The 21,486-nt window shown below is 36.8% G+C and overlaps 1 protein-coding gene and 1 long non-coding RNA gene across 5 annotated transcripts in view; both read right to left on the minus strand.

Moving 5' to 3' along the window:
• CNTN5 (contactin 5) overlaps nt 1-21,486 on the minus strand; it is a 677,796-nt gene that overhangs the window by 350,640 nt on the left and 305,670 nt on the right. The gene's annotated exons all lie outside the window — the stretch shown is intronic.
• The window catches only part of LOC310889152, a 28,598-nt gene continuing 14,083 nt past the window's right edge, over nt 6,972-21,486 (minus strand). The window contains exon 3 of the long non-coding RNA XR_014576405.1: nt 6,972-11,755. This is a non-coding gene — a long non-coding RNA (uncharacterized lncRNA). The remainder of the gene's footprint in view (nt 11,756-21,486) is intronic.

The following is a 21,486-nucleotide window of genomic DNA, read 5'->3' on the forward strand; positions in this document are numbered from 1 at the left end:
TCAAGGTAGATTCAGATCACTCAAAGACAGACTAAAGAATGTATGGTACTTGTAGAATTTGTTTCAAATATCAACAAAGTAAAATCACATTTCAGGCATGACTATATTCCCTACTGGTATACAGAAATGGAATTTAAATTGTTGGTGGATTCTATGTACTTTTTTTTTTTTTTTTTATGAAGTACTTCAGATGCTTTTGTTCTGCAGTTTCCTAAATGATGGCTGCATTCCAAACAGAATTAGGAAAGTGATCAAACTAATATATCATAATATAATTTTCTAAGACTGACTGATTCAAATAGGCTGCTGACTGAGACAGCCAGAAAACAATGAATGTTCAAGATTATTCAGAATGCTAATGTGAATTTTGCCTTCTGTCCCCTTAGTGTTAATTAAAATTAAAACAGATTCTTTCATCCTCTTTATCCTTACAGCTTAAACAGCTTCTGACTAACATCTCACTTGACTTATTTTCCTTCCTAACTTTTACACATATGCCAGCCTGGCCACAAATCTAGACAGTATTTTTTCTTCACATTATTTGCAAGTCTAAACAGTGCTAACGAACAGAAGGAACTGAGAACTTCTACTTCCAAGGGCAACCTTTTTCTTCCTTCATTCCTTTTGGATTGGAGAATTTACACTTTTGTGGAAAGCAAAGAATATATGTATATAACATAAATGATTATAGAAGTCATGGCAAGTGAGGATAAAAATAAAAATATTAGTTTTTAAGTTACAAACCTATGGTAAATTTACACTACCATTTGACTAGTTACCACTAAGTGCTCTCCATGACTTCAAGATACATTTAAAAGTATACAAAAAAATATATTGTATAATGCATTTCATTTCCAAAATCTGTTCCTCAGCAGGATCACATCATGTACCTATTATTGCTTCTATGATGAAATTCAGCCAAAAAGTAACATGCTAGGAGGATTTTATATACCATTTAAATCCCACATAGTGACTAGAGATACAGCTGAGAGGGAGATTACCCATCAGACATTTGCCTTTGATTCTGAGGACTGTTGTAGATCAGTCCCAGAGCAGGCTGCAGTTTCCAGGACTTTTAAAATAAATGCTACTGAACTAGAGCCTCTGCAGTAACTCCTGGCATGAACTTTCATAGTGTGTTGCACTATGAAAGCACGTCATCTAATTCAAAATTTTAATTGTGCTGGTGTCTTCTTTTTCTTTAAGAACAAGCTAAGTGTTATAAGAATATGTTTTTACTTCTTACGCTCTCTCTTTCTTTTCTGTCTGTTCTCTCATACCACCAGAACTAAAGTGAAACCGGTAAATGTCTCATATTTGTCTGTACTTTCATACAGCTTTATAAAAAAGACCTAAATCCTTAAAGCCTTAATACTTTTGGAAACATCATAAAAGCTGGGCTTAGGACAAGCCATTCATTCATATTTTGTTGGTCACTGGAAAATAAAAAGTCGTATTTAATATTAGATGACGTAAAAACAAAGCAGTAGTCACAATGTGGATTTTAAAATGCTTAGTCATTCTGAGGCCAGAAAAGCTCATTTATATTACTATATATTATTGTGTGTGTATATATATACATATATAATTAAGTAAAGAATAACACAGAAAGATCTTCATAGATCTTCCCGTCTCTCTTTTGTTCTGTGGAAATTAATGGAGTATGTGTGTCTGTGTGTTCATACTCTTCCACATCTGGGATTTACATCATAGACAAACACCTCCTTGATTCAGGATCACCACGTGTGGTGGAGTAGCTCTTTCCTCAGCTCAACTATGACTCAAGATTAAATAATGTTACATCATCTTCTTGTTAGCAACAGGCATAACAGGCATAACAAGAGAGTATCGACAGGCACTCCCTGATGGTGTCTTGGACCCTGCAGCCTGGATCACAGCCCAGCCTGGGAAGTACCAGAACTGTACATTCTGGAAGGTACCAGAATGGCATGGTTGGTGGAAAATACCAGAATTGCCTTATCTGAACAGGATATCTGTCAGAATGGAAAAGTACTGACAGTCATGGTACTATCCTTAGTGGTCCTAAGCAAAGCATCCTTTCAGCTCTCCAGGGACCACAGCGGGCTGTGACTGAGGATCTCCCCCTGAGGTGGGACGCGTCTCGGGGCAGACTCCTCGAGGTTCAAAGATTGTCTGCTGTACACACTGATGAAGGAGAAGGGTAGTGCTTGAAACAGAGGGAAGGTTTGTGAGCACGCATCCGAGTTTAGAAATCCTCCAATAGCCTGCAGTAAGTCTTGTGTGAACCTTGCCATTCTCACATCTTTAACTAAGTCATGGTTTTGATCGTAGTAAATTCTGTTGAATTCCATGGTGTGACACCATGGCATTTAATCATTCTCTAAATATAGCAAGAAAAAAAAAGTGGAAGTGGAAAAATATTTTTTAATCTAAGTTCTTCATCCTTTTGTAAGGATATTTCTCATTTTTCATATTCTCTCATAAACCAAAAGTTCTTTCTTTAAAAGAAAGGAAAACAAACAAACAAGATTGTTTCAGGTTTTCATTAGAGACATGTTTTCATCTGTTGTTTCTGTGCTTCCAATGCCTTGGTGCAAGTGACTGCAGTTAAGTGAAATATTCAGCCCCTAAATAACAGCTTGAGAAAAACAGCAAAACTGGCATCCACAGAAGTTATGCACATATTCCTTCAATTAGTGCTGAGATACTTATCCTTATTAGGGACATTGTCATTTATAGAGCTTCCCTGTCTCCTCATCTGTTTTCACAGCTACACTGAATGCATGTGAAACTGAAGAATGATCAAAATTCAAAAAGCTGTCAGTTTGCAGAGTCTCCAGCCTCTACATATGGGCTGCCACTCTGCCAAGGCCATTCCTAAATGCCAGTTAAAACAATGAAGACATGAATATTGTGCTATATTAGTTGCTACTATTTTCCCAGTTATTTTGGCTAGCACTATTGATTCTTCCATCGAAATGAACAAATTGGACTGGACAAAGCAGTGGAAAAATCTCTAATTATAAACACCCTCTAAACAACACCTCTCTTGGAATAATCACACCCTCGTCATTATTGCTACATATTCAAAATTGCAGCTGAAGAAAAAGCTTCCTAGCTGTACCTTACAGTTCATGTCTTCTCTACTTGCTCACACAAATTTTAAGCCCTACAAAGTCTGAGGTGTTTATTCTCTCAGTGTTCAGAACATGAGTTACAAGTTGGCAGGTCTCCATGCCTTATATGTACAAATCCTTCCCAGAAATTGTCAAGACTAAAAATAGCAAGGGCGCAAAATCACAGAAACAATACAGAAAACACACATTCATGTTATCCATATATAGTACTCAGTATACCTAAGAGTTCTCAACAGTTTTTTTTTTTCAGTAATGTACCACTCATTGACTGTAAGGTACTTCTGCAACATACCACTCCTCTTTGTACCTCTCTCCAGCATTGCAGCTCACAGTTCAGTCATGGTAGTTGCATCTACTGTTTCCCATTTCTCTTCCTTGACCATATATGCCTTTTTTTCCCCTAGTTTTTTCTACATATTTTTGTCGTCTGACAGTGTTTACCAAACTGATAGCTTTTTAATAATACCAATAGAAATGAGAGTTGTACAGCCAAAAGAAAGGAACAAGAAAACCAGAGAGAGAGCAATTATGGTAGCATTGATTGTATCAAAGTGAAAAGAAAAACAAACAAACAAAACAAAACAAAACAAACAAAAAAAAACACTGAGGATAAGAAAACAGTGAAAAAATCAGTTCAAAACCAAGCAGTCCTCAGGCCTCTCTGCCTCTCTTACAGGTCCTCAGGTCCTCAGGCCTTTCTCACAATGTCTCCTGCTTTTTTTTTTGTTTGCTTGTTTGTTTATTTTTTTGTTTGTTTGTTTTTCCTGATTTATTTATTTATTTATTTATTGAGAATCTGCAGTAATGATAAGAATTAAAATACTGACTATATAAATACATAGCAGAGGAACACTGGGCCCATAGAGTGACTAGGACAATTGCAGGGATATAATTTGTTGGTTTGTATGTATATCACTATGCAAGGAAAAGATTAAATTAATGACAATTCTTAATACTTAAAGAGGCAAGGATGAACATAGACACTTCATTTCAAGTATTTCATGGCACATATAAATCTATTTTACCAGTAGTTTTAATTTAATGTAATCCCTCTCTCTGTATACACCACTTTCAGGACTCAGGCTAAGGATATAATTCCTGGCACTTTTAAATAAAATATAATTTATTTCCTGAAACAAATAAACAAAATGGTCTGTTTATTTACTTTCTGCCTAAATCTTCCAAAAGATTTTCAAGTTCTCAACACTATAAGGTTGCTACTGCTATTTGTCCATACCGGTCTTTATATGTGGACTACAGGATTTTAACCTACTAACCTACTTTTTGGTAGGAGACTGTTGTCAATTTACATCTATGAAAATTACCGCCTGGAGAACCACAGAAGTCTGACTAGCCAGGATTTTAATCCATACTTTTCTCGTTTTACAAATTTTTGTCAGAAAACAGATCTTCAAACACTTTAGCCAGCAAGGGTAAAACAGCTTGCTACATAAGCTAAAACTAGGCAAGTAAGTAGAATTCCACCCTTTTTATAATATAATTTTGTAAGTGTTGTGCAGGATGCTATAAACCAAAACCAGGAGCATTAGAAATACTTGGATGGATACTGCAATATTTAGATGGATACTATATAAGTGAACAGATGCTACATTTCAGAAGTGAATTAAGTTACCTCTGGGTACTTTTCATACCAGTATGCTGAATTTTGAAGGACATTTATGACCCTTCATCATTAAATGCCCTATATAAATGCAAATTTTTACTAATATCTATACAGTATCAAAATTATTCTACAAACTGTGAAGTGATATGTGAAGTACAATAAGAAATTAATCACTGTATCACAGAAAACTACTTGTACACTGGTAATTTATGACAAATACTTTATATTATATTCTTCATACAAGAAAGAAAAATCAATTTGTATACATAAAGACAGACACATATTTATACATACTGCAAACAGTGACACTGAAACACAGGCACACAGGGGGGAAAAAAAAGACTGAAGAAGTAAACAATCTACTGCCCCATATTGTTCTTGGAGGAAAATCTTATCAGCTGAATTTGAGGTAAGGATACAATATAATACTAAGTATTAAACCAGCCTTGTTTTTAAGTCTTGTTATAGTTTTGGCTGGGATAGAGTTAATTTTCTTTGTAGAAGCTTGTATGATGCTATTTTGAATTTTTAATGAAAACAGTGGTGATAACACACCAATGTTTTAGTTGTTGCAGAGCAGTGCTCACAGAGAGCCAAGGACTGTTCAGCTCCTTGTGCTGCCCTGCCAAAGAGGTACCTGGGGTTGCCCAGGGAGCTGGGAGGGGACACAGCCAGGAGCTGGCCCAGACTGGCCAAAGGGATGCACCACGCTGCATGGTGTCATGCTCAGCAATAACAGCTGAGGTAAAGATGGAGGAAGGGGGTGTGAGGGATGTTCAGAGTAACAGCATTTGTCTTCCCAAGAAACAGTTATGCTTGATGAGCCCTGCTTTCCTGGGAGAGGATGAACACCCACCTGCCACCAGGTGTGGTTGAGTAGCAAATGAATTCCCTGTTTAGCTTTGCTTGCACGCATGGCTTTTGTTTTACTTAGTAAACTGTCTTTATCTTGACTCATGACTTGTCACACTTTTAGCTTTCTGGTTCTCTCCCTCACCCCACCTGGGGAAAGCAAGCAAGCAGCTGTGTGGTACTGAGCTGCCCACGAAGGCTAAACCACAGAAGACTTCAGCTGATTTTCAAGCAGTTAGTTTGGGGGGCAGTAAAGTGAAGCAAAACCAACAGAAATACATTTTTTTTTTATTATTATTATTATTTCCACATCTGGAGATATGTAGATGATAATTTTGCAAGTGAAGCTTCTGGAAACAATCTTGCTTTGCTCGCAAAGTCTGATCCCAGCATCCAGGTTCAATACACATGACTTTATCCACTTGATACATTCGCTTCAGCAAAGTAGTAACTACAGTTTCTCTTTCAAGACAGGGGCAAGAAAAAAAACAGTCTAGAGGGCAGAATTACTAATCCAAGGCAACCAAACCTGATTCTTTATACCAAAACCTTCATATGGCCAAGACTCACAGAATTTACACTACATTTTTGAGGGGGAGGAAGGAAAGGGAAGTTTTGAAAGTGATGCTCAGTTGTATAACTGCAGTGACAACTCACCACTCCTTTCAGAAAGGAACCATGGGCATGTCAAAGACAATGTGAAGGTGAAGAGCTTTCCCAGCTGGTTTCCTCCCAGATCTGTACATTTAGCCTAGACAGAAGTCCTTCTCATCTTGTGGTACAAGCCCCGTTTGGGTGACCAGGTAGAGGCCATAAATTTGTACTTAATAATTAGCCAGGTGCACTCCAACAGACAGTTTTGTCCTGCAGTAACCTAGGCTTCACAGAGACATAAGCCTTTTTAAATGCCAGGAAAAAATAAAATAAAATAAAAAACTAACAAATAATAGTAGTTCAACTCACCTCATCTTTTATCTATAGTCTTCTGAAAAAGTCAACTGCAGTATTAAAATGTCAAGATGTTTGTTGTTATTAACAAGTCCAAAAATAAATCTTTTAAGAATATGAAAATGAAGGCAGCAGAATTTAATAGGATCTCTGATGACCTGAAAAAGCCTATTTACAATTCTTTTGCTGTGTACAAATCAAAATAAAGGTAATTTATCTCCAAAACAGCAAATTGCTTTTAGTAAATGGCCCACGAGGGGGCAATAAAAACATTAGAGAATCTTTGACATGGTAAATAATTAAGAGACTGGTCAAAAGCTTGATAGAAAGTCCCTATTGTCTGCAAATTGCAAGACCTCAGGGGTACTTCTGTAGATAAGGAAATGTACAGTAACACAGGAAATGACTCAAGTGCCAAATCCAACACAGGAAATGACTCAAGTGCCAAATCCAACACAATAACATTGAACACTAAATATTAAGCAAGCCCCAGAGGAAGGGAATTTTATATCATGATCTAATTTATCATGACCTTTATCATGGGGACTTACACAGGTTAACGGTTCAAGTGATAAATTCAAATAAAGAAAAAATAAAAAAGTGTAATAATCTATAAAAGGAAGTACATTAATAGGACATGTATATAGTAATAACTTCTTAAATTTTCCGATTAAATGATAAAACACAATATTAGGCACCACAATTAAGTATTCTGTAAGCCACTGCTCAACAGATACTTGATTTATTTTCTTCATTTGTTGAAATTTTAAATACAGTAGACCCATACTAAAATATTTTGATTTCACTAAGCTACAGTATCCTCATGAACAAGAATGATTTAGGTTCTCAAATAAGGATTTTTCAGTATGAAGATTTTCACCAAAATACCTTTTTTTTTAACAATATAAGACATGTGCTTCTGTTTAAATTAGTCAAATAGTAGCACCTTCCCAACAACTGCAACAGAAAAGTCAAGTGCACTGTCCTCCATGAAAATGTCAACAGTGCTCCCCCGAGCTCATCTTACTTCTGTTGTTGTTACTTCGGTCCCCAGTACAGACAGTGGCTACAAAATCAGTATGAAGCAGGGCTGGCAGATCGATTACATCATAGTGCCACAAACCAGACAAGTCAAGAGTCATGTGTTTACCTTGGTAGAATTAACAATGGGATAGCTGGAAACACACCCTGTATACACCAACACGCAAAACACCACCCTAGGCCTTGAAAAGGAAGTTCTGGGGTGAAAGAGCACCCCAGAAAGAACCAAGTCAGTCAATGGGACTCATTTCCAAAACATCCACATAAGCATCTGGCCAAGAAACCTGGCATTAATCGGGTGTACGATATTGCCTATCCTGCACCAGCCTCCCGAAAGCTTGAATGATACCATGGACTGTTGAAGGCTATACTGAATGCAATGGGTACAGGGACGTGCAAGCACTGGGATACAAATTTAGCAGAAGTCACTTGGCTGGGCAATACTAGAGGATCAGATCACAGAATTACAGAGTTACAGTATGCATGAGGTTTGAAGGGATCTCTGGAGGTCACCTTGTCGAACTCCTTGCTCATAGTAGGGTCACCTACAGCCTTTGAATATCTCAAAGGAAGGAGACTCCACAGCATCTCTGGGCAACCTGTTCTCAACTCAGCAATCCTCATGGGAATAACTTCCATCTCAAGCACAAAAAGACAAACCCACTCAAAAAGGGTGGTGTAAAATATTTTATAATGAAGTATTAATGCTTGTGTAAAAACATAAAAGCTAAAACTGAAGTATCATGTTGGTAGTCAAGTAAATCATCACAATAATACAATGATCATTCTATTTCATATCTACTCATACTCATATTTACTAATAGAGATACTATTCTCAACAAAAGAGTTTCAATCCTTCTTTTTTCTCTGTAAAATGAATATAAAGATAATTCTACATATTTTTACCATGATAAACCTTGATAAAATTATAATCAGCAGAAAAGAGAGAACAGCAAAATCACCAAGATCTCACTACTGACTTTAATGATTTTGGATGTGAACATTAACAACTTTGAACTAAGACTCTTGATGCCTGTTCAATGTACATCTCCTTCATGGTTCCAGAAAAGAAAGACATCAGTTTAATCCGATCACTGAACTTGTATGGTGATAAAGCATAACAGCTATAGTACATATATTTTCTCTAGATGTGCCAGAAAATACAGCTAAAAGTTATGATACCTATACTTTCCATGGAGAGTAAGAATACAAAAGACTTATACAGTATCTAATTTGGTCTTGCCCAAACAAAACCCCTGTGTACTGTAGAAGAACATAAGGTTGCCCTGTAGCCCATGTAGGGAACTGGCTGGGAAAGACATCATGAGTTGTTCCTCCCTCAGGAAAAGTCAAATCTGTTGGTGGGATTGCTTTCACTCAAGGACCCAGGCAATGGGTAATGAAGGAGGATGGGGATATCCGATGTGTCACCTAAATCATGATGAATCAAGATAAATCACCTAAATAAATGGAGAAGCCAGGCAAGAGCAGCAGTGTCCCAACCTGAACTGGCTTTGGCATCTACTAACTCAACACGTCTCCTGTCCAGAGCAACCACCATAACAAATAGAACCCAAGTCCTGAACTTTTTATGGATATTTTATGGACATCTGACAGAAAAGACCTATAGACGAAGGGAGTTATATCTGTGTATATATCAAAGGACAGCAAATGAGGTGGCTGTTAATGAAGATATATTAGATAGCATAGGTAGTGAGGACACGCCACTGAGCATGACGTAAATGGTATGGAGTGAGGGGTAGATATTACGTTGGGTATGGCTGGAATGGAGTTAATTTTCTTCATAGCAGCTCGTATGGTACTGGTCTTTGGATTTGCTTGTGATGGTATCACATTAGTGATAACGCTCTAACGTTTCAGCTATTGTTGAACAGTGTTTGCACAGTGTCAAGGCCATGTCTGCTTCTCACTCTGCTCTCACATGCTGAATAGATTGAGGGGTATGCAAGAGGTTGGTAGGGGACACAACCAAGCAGATGACCCAAACTAAACAAAGAAATATTCCATGCTATATAGCGTCATGCTCAGCAATAAAAATGGAGAGAGGTCAGACATTTTTTGCTTGGAACTGACTGGATATTGGTCTACCTGTGGGAGGTAGAGTGTGATTGCATTACTTATTCTGTTTTGCTTTTTTTCACACTTCTTCCAGTTCTCCTTCATTTATTAAACTTTTTTTCTTTTTATGTCAATCCACAAGTTTCCTTGGTTTTACTCTTCCTTTCCCCTTCCCCCATCCCTCTGTGGCTGGGAAGGGGAAATGGGTGAATGACTGTGTGGTGCTCAGCTGTCTACTGGGGTTAACCCACAACAGGGATTAACTAGATTTGAAAGGAATCATAAACACAAAATCAATAAAAATCATGCCAGAAAAAAAAATTAGTTAACATATTAGGCAAAAACAGAAACAGATTTTCAGTATGCCAGTTGCCCTACACCGCAAATGAAAAATTATATTTAGGGTTATTCCAAAATACAAGTAAATATAACTCTATAATCAGTTCTATCAGGTTAGCTTATATCAAAATGGAACCTTGAAATAATCTTGTTACTGTATACTTTCCAGGCAATGATCCTTTCATTTTTTCTTTTTCCTTAACCATTGCACTTATGATAGAGTTCTCTGCATCTAAAACCAGCTTAATATATAGTCATTCATCAACGGACATTACACAAACCTTATACCTTGAGACAGCACATATTTACACCCACACAGGGTAGAATAGGGTTGAAAAGTGTTCATACGTGTATGTCAGCTAGTATAGCAGCACTGGTAATATTTTAGGTCTGAGCAGCTGCCAAAGGTCCACTTTATAACAAAGTGTATGGGAAACTTATTCTCTGAACAAGTACTTTCTTTTGACTAATTTAAAGCTAGAGACTTCTTGATCACTTTGAAATAAGACATGTATGAGTATTGGTCACAAATTGTGAAAGACTATTATTTTCAATAGGCCTTGATTTATCAAGGAGGTAGAGATAAGCATATGTGTGAGCTATTGCAATTCTTTTCAGATGGTGATGTTGTGGGGCACTATAAAAAACTTAGAGCTGAAAGTATCCCTATTAAGAAGCATATAAAATCAAAATATAGAGGGACACCTCTTACATGTGCTGGCTAATCTTGTCACAAATTCAGTGTGAACTCTGATGAACAAACATTATGATTTTAAGGGCACATCAAAGGTGTTACATTAGATAAATCAAAAATATAACAATGCCCCTTTGGCAAATTTGAATTGATGGACTTGGCAGAAACACTTAATGGCAGCATTTTGAAATAGGAAACAAAACATCAGAACAGGAAAATAGTTTGAAACACAGGAAAAAAGAAATGACGACTGGTATAAAAATAGATTGAGGACAAAGTAATAATATGGTCTAATATGCACACCACTTGAAGAAAGTAAACCAGGAGACTCATTTTTCTAACATAGGTCCAAAAACGTCAAAATGACCTGAAAAACTAAATCTCATTTTCAAAGTTATTTAGGACAATAATCTCATATGACTTTCAGAGGGAAAAAAAAAAAAAAAAAGACTTAAAAGCAACTACAAGAATATTTCTGTCTTTCTGACCCTCTAAATCTCTCCTCTCATTGCAAGACAACCTAATTGAAACATTATATAGTGCTAACAAAGCAACACCATTTACAGACTGCAAGTGAAATTTAATTGTGCAAGGAAGATCTATCTGTGTTTGCACATCCATATGTGGCACACAGAGACTTCTAAATTTCTTATGACATATAGTCTTCTATCTGGCATGAAATAACCACAGACACCTGGACAGTTTGGGGCCAACCAGCTGGACAGCAACTTTGCTAAGAAATACAGGGAATTTCCTTTGCAGGGAATTCTGGTGGATGACCAGGTCAACCAGTAATATGCCCTTGAGGCAAAGAAGACCAGCAGCCTTCTGGGTTCATCACTCAGGGCACTGTCAGCGGGTTGAGGGAGGTGATTCTTCCCTTCATGTTCAGCCCTGGTGAGACACACCTGGAGTGCTGTATCCAGTTCTGGGCTCCCCAGGGCGAGAGAGACATGGACATACTGGAGCAAGTCCAGCAAAGTGCCACAAAGATGATTAAGGACTTGGTGCATCGCTCTGATGAGGAGTCTCCAGCTGAAGGAGCCTGGAGAAGAGAAACTGAAAATAAAACATTATTGCTATCCACAATTACCTGATGAAAGAAAATGAAGCCAGACTATTATTAGGTGTACAGTGATAGAAGAAGAGCCAACAGACATGAGTTGAAACATGACAAATTTGTATTAGAAAGACAAAAAATACTGTTTCCCAGGGAGGCTGTGGGACCTCTATTTTTGGAATTATTTGAGGCTAGAATGGACATGTCCTTGACTGAGCAACTCCATCTAATTATCCTTGCTTTGAGCAGGAGGGTGGGTGATACTTCCAGAGGTCCCTTCCAATCTAAAATTTTCTATAATTCTTCTGTTTTTGTATCTCTACATTTTCACTGGCAAGCCTTTTTAAAAAATTTAAAAGATACCAATCAACCAGAAAACAGCACAGGCTGTAGTATTAAAAAATTCTTTATGGCAAAATAACTATAAATCTTAAGAATATTTAGTTTCATTACCTGGGATAACAGTGTCTGTTATTCAAATAACAAAATCATAGAAATAATGTATAATGCACAGTGGCCATAGGAAAAAAAAAAAAGTCCTTCTTTGTGCTTGCAGTTTTCCCGGTGCGCACACATGTATACAGTCATGTGTGTTAACCATTACAATCACCTAATGAGAGCAACGTGTTTCTGCAAAACTGCATTTTGGAGATGATGAAAAAATAGAAGAGGAAACCTGTTTAGAAGAGGCCTGAATTTCGACTTACCGGCCCTCTGCATTTTTCTAAGAAATTGTGCAACATGAAGGAGCTGACAAAGACTTTTTTCATTTGTTGTCAGTAACAATTGGCCACCATTTAGTAACACAAGCTTCTGTGTGCCCTGTGATTGTGTCAAGTGGGTCTATATTAAGACTTAAACAGATATGTCTTCTTATCCTGTGGAAAGTCTTTTGGCAATAAACCTGGAAAATGCCCGTAAGATGAAATTTCACACTGTCTTCTGCTATTCCATTAAAATATAAAGATCTTTTGAATATTTGCTATGAATCACTACAGCACTGATATAATAGCTATAATAGTGCTTTATGTGCTTTATGTAGTTTTTAGTTTACTCTGAGCAAAAAAAAAATATATATATAGCCGAAATAGAACTCAAATCAAACTTATTATTTATTAATCTAGGTTCGGGGGGGGGGGGGGGGGGGGGGGGGCAAGAGATTTGCACTATCATCATATTCATTTGTATTCATTTTAGCAGAACTTTTATTGTCTGCTGAGGATTTTATAGTCCATCATCTAATTATAGTCTAGAATATATGCTTCTCTTTGTATAAGCATGGTCAGAGAAAGCTTTTAAATGTATATATATTTTTAAGGACAATCAGTAAATACCAAGTAGAGAGTGGATGAATTCAAAATCCAGAATGTTCTTATGACTTGGAATAATGTATTACTTAAAAGCCAAACCATTTGTATGTCTTCTGCACCAAGAGATTATTATGTCAATGTATTATGACACAGTATAACATCAAAATTTTGATATGTCCATCTCTTTTTGATGTGTGATACTGTCATTACAAAGGATGTGAAACTACATCAACAGCTTAGATCAGCTAAGTAAATCTATATAACTCATGAGAATTTTGTGACACCATTTATTCTGTGAAAACTGTCTTGCTGAAGCTACAACATGTCCATTAAATTTCTAAATTCTTACATTCATGTGTTTACTCTGTGGTTTAATCACAAGGGGACATGACTTTGGCTGTGTCCCCTCCCAGCTCCTTGTGTACCCCCAGGTACCTTGCTGGCATAGCATCATGAAGAGCATTCAGCTCCTTGGCTCCTTTCAGTCCTTGGCTCAGTGTAAGCACTGCTCAGCAACAACTAAATCATAACTGTGTTATCAGTATCTCATTCTAAATCCAAAACACAGCACCAAGTACTCTGAAGAAAATTAATTCTATCACAAATGAAACTAGGACAATTTGAAATATTTTTATCATGTGAACCTTAGAGAAATTAGAAAACGCACAAAATATCCCACAAAAACAGACTAAATCATATGCACACAAATGTACACACACATAAATATCTAAAATGACTGATTAAAAAGATAGAGGAAATGAAAACTCACACTTTTTATCTTATAAAACAGGATGCAGAAAAAAAAAAGGTAAAATATAAACATTTGTATTCAGTGTTTAATGTTGTTTTCCTATAGACATAGAACTTATTTCCCTTCCTGTTCCCCTTGCTAAAAAAGGCCTAAAGCATCAATATGCATTTTTAGCATCTCTTCGGAAATGTCTATGAACAATGTAGATACCTGTGTAAACTGAATTTTTGTCCTTGTTTATAAACACTGCTGAGCAAGTAGAAAATACATGTAATTGAGGAAGGAAAGCAGCCAGGGTTCCTCTGTGTTCCACTGGGAATGTAAGAAACATGCTGCTGGTGATATTTCTGCTGTTGTATTTAGTGGCAACAAATCTCTAAAGAATTTTTGTTTCACAACAGCAAACTGTTGCAAACTTCAGTTAATGTACTTCTCACAATAGTAACTCTAAATGCATACAAGGTTCTTTTCTACTTTCTCAAGCTAAGCAACTAGAGGCCCCAAATCAAGACAGGGAATACGCTGCATATAAATCCATCACTACAAAGTTATAGTCTATGGAATTACTAAGCTTTTTAGTATTCTAATTTACTGTCAGGACAAGGCATTTTACAAGTATCAAAGTCAACAAGTCAAATGGGTAGACTAAATGTAATGGCTAATACAGTACTATTAGGAAGCTTGGAAGCTTGTTGTGGCTAATAATGAGATGGTAAGTAAAAGCATGGAAAAATTTAAAAAAAAAAAAGAAGAAGATGGAAGAGAGGGAGTGAGAAAGAAAAGGAAATGGTAAAAAACCATTACACTTAATCAACCACATACATAAAGGTAAGCAATATAAAAGAAAAAGGGTTTTCTCACTTTACCTGACAGAAGTAATGCTTCTCATTAAACTTAATGTCCAATTCTCATTAAACATAATGTCCAACAGCTGCTGGCTTCTCTGAGACCAGAGAAAGGTCCAGAGAAAGAATTAAGTATCCACAGAAGAAGACATGAACCATAAGGAGGATTAAACCACAAGAAAACATCTCTCTTGCATGTATCCTTCTTTAATGGAAAACAACTTTTCCATATGATTCCTGCTTCTTGGTAAACCCACTGGTACCTAAACTGATTTTTCTGAAGACTTAACATGCTCCAATATTGATTAACTAATTCATAGAATGACCAAGGTTGGAAGAGAACTCTTGAAATCATCTTTTCAAAATGTCCTGCTCAAGCAGATCACCCAGGACCATGTCCAGATGAATTCTGAAGCTCTTCAAGGAGAGAGACTCCACAATTCCTCTGTGCAACCTGTTCCAGTGCTCAGTCACCCACGCAATGAAGTGTTTCCTGATGCTCTGATGGAACCTCCTGGAATAATCCCGCCCCACTTTATTTTTCTAATTTACCCTTCTTATATACGTTTTTAAAGACTATGTGCACCCTTGACAGTGAGCAAAGAGAGACAGACCCTCACAGGACAATTTTGTTTCTCTTTTGATAATATAGCGTGTCAAGGAAGACAATGCTTCTGATTTTAAGCTCTTCAGTTAATGTTTACAATCTGGTTGAAGGACTCAACTCTTATAAATATATAAAATTAAACAGATTTCTGCTTAGACTGGTACACAATTATTTTGCTCACTTTGAGTGTTCACACATACAGCGATGTTGTGAAATGGAATGAAAAAATTAAATGAATGACAAAAGTTAAACAAGGGAAACAGCAGCTCCAAACTAAAGCTCCATACTTTAACTTTCCCTAATTATTCTCAGTAACTGTGAAGTAACAGAAGATCAGCAGTGTAAGATATAATACACTGGTATATGAATTTATTTGCTGAAGTATCAAAGAATACTGAGTTGCATGTTTGATGCACCAAAACAGTTCCATGAAACTTTGGTATGCAAAAATCTATGATGCCTTATCTCTTGAAAAGCTCTTAATGTTGTCACTTTTGTTGAATAAAGCAAGGTGGTTACAATACCTGAAAAACAAGCAAGCAAGCAAAAAAACCAATACCAGGAGGAGAAAAGGGGGAATATACTTTAGCTTGTGTCTATCCCACTTTTTAATACTGATTATACTTTTTTTAAACATTATTTAAATTCTATCAGAGAAATGCTGAATTAATTCTATTCTGATTTTTTTTTTCTTCAAATGAAACAAATCAAGCACTCCCATTGTTTAGACTGGAAAATGAATGACAGCTGAGTAAAATAATATTTATCTAAGCCTTGATAATGAAATATAGTAAAAGTACAAAGGCACTAAATATGGACTGCTAGGCACTTGTCGGTAGAAAAAGTCACGGTAATGTAAGTAGTAAAAATTCTTATTGTAATAGATGGGAAAACCTAGAAAAGTGCTCTTAGGTTTCTAGCACTTCCAAGACATAAGGAAGTTCACATTTCATAACTAAGAATTGTCTGATTTTTATTAGCTGTTTCTGGATGTGTCATTTTATGTAGAATGAGACTGAGAGCGAGCTATGAAAAATGGACCTATATGAAAAAATAGACATTGTTTTGGACTGCACTGTAAGAACGCTACTGAGAAAGATCAATAAAGTTTTTGAGCAAGTAGACACACAATTGTGGATACACTAAATGAAATTGCACAACAAATATTTTAGCACATCTACATCTTTTTTAACATAAAATGTTACTTTTAAAACTTAAATCACAGACACACAGACAAATTGCTCTTCAGTTTAAAAAGCAAATAAAAATAAATTCTGTAGAACTCAGGATCATTTCCAAATAGGTCTTTTTGGAAGATAGATTGATTTTGTCTGGTATTCTACAATTTTTATTTACATATGTACAGTTTTACTAAGTACCTGCAAAATATCTTTCAGAAAAGATATCTCTGCATCTCCATGGATGAGATAATTAGAATTTTGTAGTTGAATGATTAAGTGAGGATATGGTATTCAAAAACTTTCCCTAGCGTTTTGAAAAATCAACATATCCACATGATCTGTTTGGATTTTTACACTTGAATCTATTATGAATTCAAGAAAGTATCAAAGAACTTTTACTCTCAAGTAATTTTGTATGGTTTTAATTTCATTAAAGCGAATTCATTTCAAGCCAGTTTACAGTTAAGACAACATGGTGTCGTAAATTTTATTTTAACTCTTTGGAATGCATGATCTAACAATATTAATAGAGAAAACCCCCCTTGCTGTTGTGAATGTACTGATATTAGGTTTACTTGCTGGATCTCACTTGCCATGGGGGGGTGGGAGGGAGGTGGGGGGGGAGGAGGGGGCAGACAAGGAAAGTAAATTACTCACAATTTTTAAAGGCTCAGGAAAAGGCAACAGAAATTAGATTTGAGTACTGATTGGGTACGTATCTATTAGAAGGTTGAATGATCTTACAGAAATCTGCACTAATGCATTTGTATAAGACAGAAAAGAAAAGAAGAACAGAAGAAGAAAAAAAAAACAAACAAACATTGTGTAACTGACATGCCTAATTTATAAGACTCAACTCACTCTGTCACCAGCAAAAAGAGAGAGAGGACAATTTTCAATAGGCAATTCAACTCATCCAAGATCTTATGCAGTTTCCATTGAAGGACCAATATCCATTTACCAGTTACAGAATCATAGAATCATGGAATGACTTGGGTTAGAAGGGACCTTAAAGATCATCTGGTAGATCATAGGCAGGGTTGCCAACTACTAGATTGCCCAGGGCCCCATCTAGCCTGGTTTTGAACACTTCCAGGGATGGGGCATCCACAGCTTCTCTTGGCAACCTTCTCTTCCAGTGTCTCACCACCCTCAGAGAAAAGAATTTCTTCTTAATACCCAACCTAAATTCCCCTCTTTTAGTTTAAAGCTATTAATCCTTATCCTATCACTACATTCCCTGACAAAGAGTTCCTTTCTAGCTTTCCTGTAGCCCCCTTTAGGTACTGGAAGGCCACTGTAAGGTCTCCCTGGAGCCTTCTCTTCTCCAGGCTGAACAAGCCCAGTTCCCTCAGCCTGTCTTCATAGGAGAAGCTCTCCAGCCTTTTGACCATCCTTGTGGCCCTCCTTTGGACTCATTCTTAAATGTCCACATCCTTCTTGTGCTGGGGACCCCAGAGCTGAACACAGTACTACAGGTGGGATCTCACGAGAGCAGAATAGAGGGGGAGAATCACCTGCCTTGACCAGCTGATGCAGCCCATTTGATGAAGCCCAGGATTCAGTTGGGCATCGGGACATTGACAACTCAAGTTGAGCTTATAATTGACCGACACCCCCAGGTCCTCCTCATCAGCGCTGCTCTCAATCCATTCTCTGCCCAGCCTGTATCTGTGCTTGTAATTGCCCTGACCCAGATGCAGGAACTTGCACTTGGCCTTGTTGAAATCCAAGAGGTTTGCACAGGCCCACCTCTCCAGCCTGTCCAGGTCCTTCTGGATGGGATCCCTTCTCTCCAGCATGTCAGCTGCACCACAGGTTCGTGTCATTGTCAAACTTGCTGAGGCTGCACTCAATTTCACTGTCCATGTCACCAGCAAAGATATTAAATAGTGCTGGTCCCGATACTGACCCCTGAGGAACACCACTCATCACTGATCTCCACTTGGACACTGAGTTGTTGACGGCAACTCGAGTGTGACCACTCTGCCAATTCCTGACCCACCAAGGGGTCTATCCATCAAATCCATGTCTCTCTAATTTAGAGGCAAGGACATTATGCAGGACAGTGTCAAATGCTTTGCACAAGACCAGGTAGATGACGTCAGTTGCTCTTCCCCTATGCACCAGTGCTGTAATCCCATTGTAGAAGGCCACCAGGTTTGACAGGCACAATCTACCCTCAGTGAAGCCATGTTTGACCATCACCAGTCATCTCATTTTCCATCTGCCTTAGCATAGTTTCCAGGAGAATCTGCCCCACGATCTTGCCAGACAGAGAGGTGAGACTGACGGACCTGTAGTTCCCTGGGTCTTCCTTTTCTCTCTTTTTAAAAATGCGGGTTATGTTTCCCCTCTTCCAGTCAGTGGAAACTTCACCAGACTGCCTCAGCTTCTCAAATATGATGGAGAGGGGCTTAGGAGCTTCATCGGCTGGTTCCCTCAGGATTCTCAGACTTGATCTTCTCCTGCACTGGGTGGTTCATCATTCTCCCAGTCCCTGCCTTTGCCTTCTGGAGCTTAGGCTATGTAGCTAGAGTTTTTGCCAATGAAGACATAGGCAAAAAAAAATATAAATAATTGAGTACCTCGACCTTCTTTGTATGCCTTGTAACCAGGTATCCCTTTTCCTTCTAGAGAGGGACCACAATTTCTCTAGTCTTCCTTTTATCACTGTTGTACCTATAGAAGCCTTTCTTGTTCCCCTTGATGTCCCTGGACAAATTTAATTCTAATAGGGCTTTAGCTTTCCTAACCTGATCCCTGGCTGCTTGGACAATTTCTCTGTATTGCTTCCATCCTCTGAAGGCCTCCTTTTTCTGCTTGAGCTTGTCCAGAAATTCATCTTTTTTTTTTTTTTTTTTTTTAAAAAAAAAAAAAAGAATTGTTGGCTGTACATGCTGGTATAAGGATGCTCTCAGTTCTGTATCATATGAGGGGAAAATGATTGGTCCCACCTGATAATTACAGAGATGCTGTCTGGGCCTTGTTGAGGGAATACAGAGATTAGAAGAGTTAATATCACTAACATTTCTAACAATTGCAGGGCATACAGGTTGAGAATTGCTAGCTTTGTTAGAAGTTCAGATGAAATAATTTCTGAATATTTGATCTTACATTTATGAATCTGTGAAGTTTACATGTTTCCTAAACGTGCTTATGGAGACTTCTTGAAATCGGTTATGCCAATATCTCTAAGTAGCATACCATCATATCAGCTCTATCTGCAAGTCCTAAAAGTTATATGATTGGGAAGTTTTTCTAAGCAACAAATTATTTCGTAATATTATTAAGTGGTTCCTAGTGTTTGCATTTTTTTAAGTACAAAAATACAAGCTAAACCAATTTTTTAGGTCAAGCACAAAACTGGTTAAACAGCATATGCGCATAAATCAATAAATCCCATTAAAAACCATCCCTATTTGCATTTTGGCCTGTTTGACACCATTAAGATACAGCTACTAATCTATTAATTCCATCAATATCTAATACTTTGAGATTAAAAATAAGAGGGACTAATTGTGAACTAATTAACAGAATCCTTGCCTGCTGGCATAATAATATGTTGTTAATCTAAAATTTGACTTGCAATCTTGCTATATTATTACATCAAGAACATAGGGGTTTGTTTATCTTAGCTAGCGTATGGCCTTGAGTATTAATCATCTCTAAGTGTGTAATTCTTGGAATTCATAATAAAAGCTTAAAAACTAAGTTAGCTTTTTAGCCATTTGCAATTTAAATGCAGGATGGCGGAAGACTGCCAAGCTACTAGTATCACAGCCGACTGTGGTCATGTCTCACCTGACAAGAACTAAACAACTGCCACACTAAAATCAATCAATCAATCAATCAATCAATCAATCTCTACAAAGAATCAATACATTCTCTGGGTTCAACTGAAAGAACTTTTAAAATTACCTACAACTCTATACCAGCATTGCAAATCCAATCACTTCCCAGATTACAGACTCTTAAAGGCATGAAGATTCTTTCACATCGCTGTAGTATGCAAAAGTAGTATGTAGCATGTAGTACCTGGGCAGACAATATGACATTCTGAAGATATACTTTCACAACCAGACCAAGACAAGTTTCAAGGCTCCCAGATAGGAATAAACTTATTGGTTGCTCCTTTTGGAGCTAATATTTTCTTGGTTACTCTTAGATAAATTAAGCCAAATGGTAGACAAATTTACTTCAAAGTGAATTATGAGAATATTGTGATCAGAGCACAGGAAAGCAGTTTTGATGAATTTCTCTCCAGACACATTAAAATTCTCTGTGGATTTAGAAATAGGACATAGATCTATTTTTAATCTTTTACTTTTATTTCATACCAAAAAGTCTTCATTAATAGCATGCTGGGACTAGAACTAGTTTTTTTATATTTTACAATTTCTCATTTCTTAAACATCCAGAAAATACCACAAACACTGCGATTAATTCTGTGTCTTTAGTAAGACTTATCTCCCCTGAGCCAGTGTTATAAATTACTTACGTCTTTAAATATTTTACACAGATGAATAATATCTCCATTTGATATCTCCAAATATCATAGGAATTAAGAGCTTTTTAGACTACTCTGTACCACAGTCTACACTGATGAGTGAAATAATATGGAGCTTCCCCTAACCAGTAATGGTAGAAGGAAAAATGATGGATATGTTTAAGTAATAGAAGGAAAGGAAAAAAAAAATTGTTTCACAGTTCATGAGAACAGATATAACAAAAATGTTCCAGTAAGACTCAGGTTGGAAATGAGGTGCCTTTGTAGAAAGCCACATGCTTTCTCTCTAGTTGGAAGATTAATTAGTACTTTATAATGAACTTTTTCAATGACATCAGTAATGTCAAAATGAGGATAATTAAGAAAAGTTCATTACAGCACTCTATAATTTATGACAAAATATACTTTATTAAAGTGCAAACTAGATTTTAGAACTCAATAATTTCCTTTGTAAAATATTGCTAAGAATTATAAATGTTTTTAATCACAATTTTCTTTAGCCTTAAGTTAGAATATATTTTTTGAA

The sequence above is a fragment of the Anser anser genome (genome assembly GCF_964211835.1).
Source record: "Anser anser genome assembly, chromosome: 1".
Taxonomy (NCBI): Eukaryota; Metazoa; Chordata; class Aves; order Anseriformes; family Anatidae; genus Anser; species Anser anser.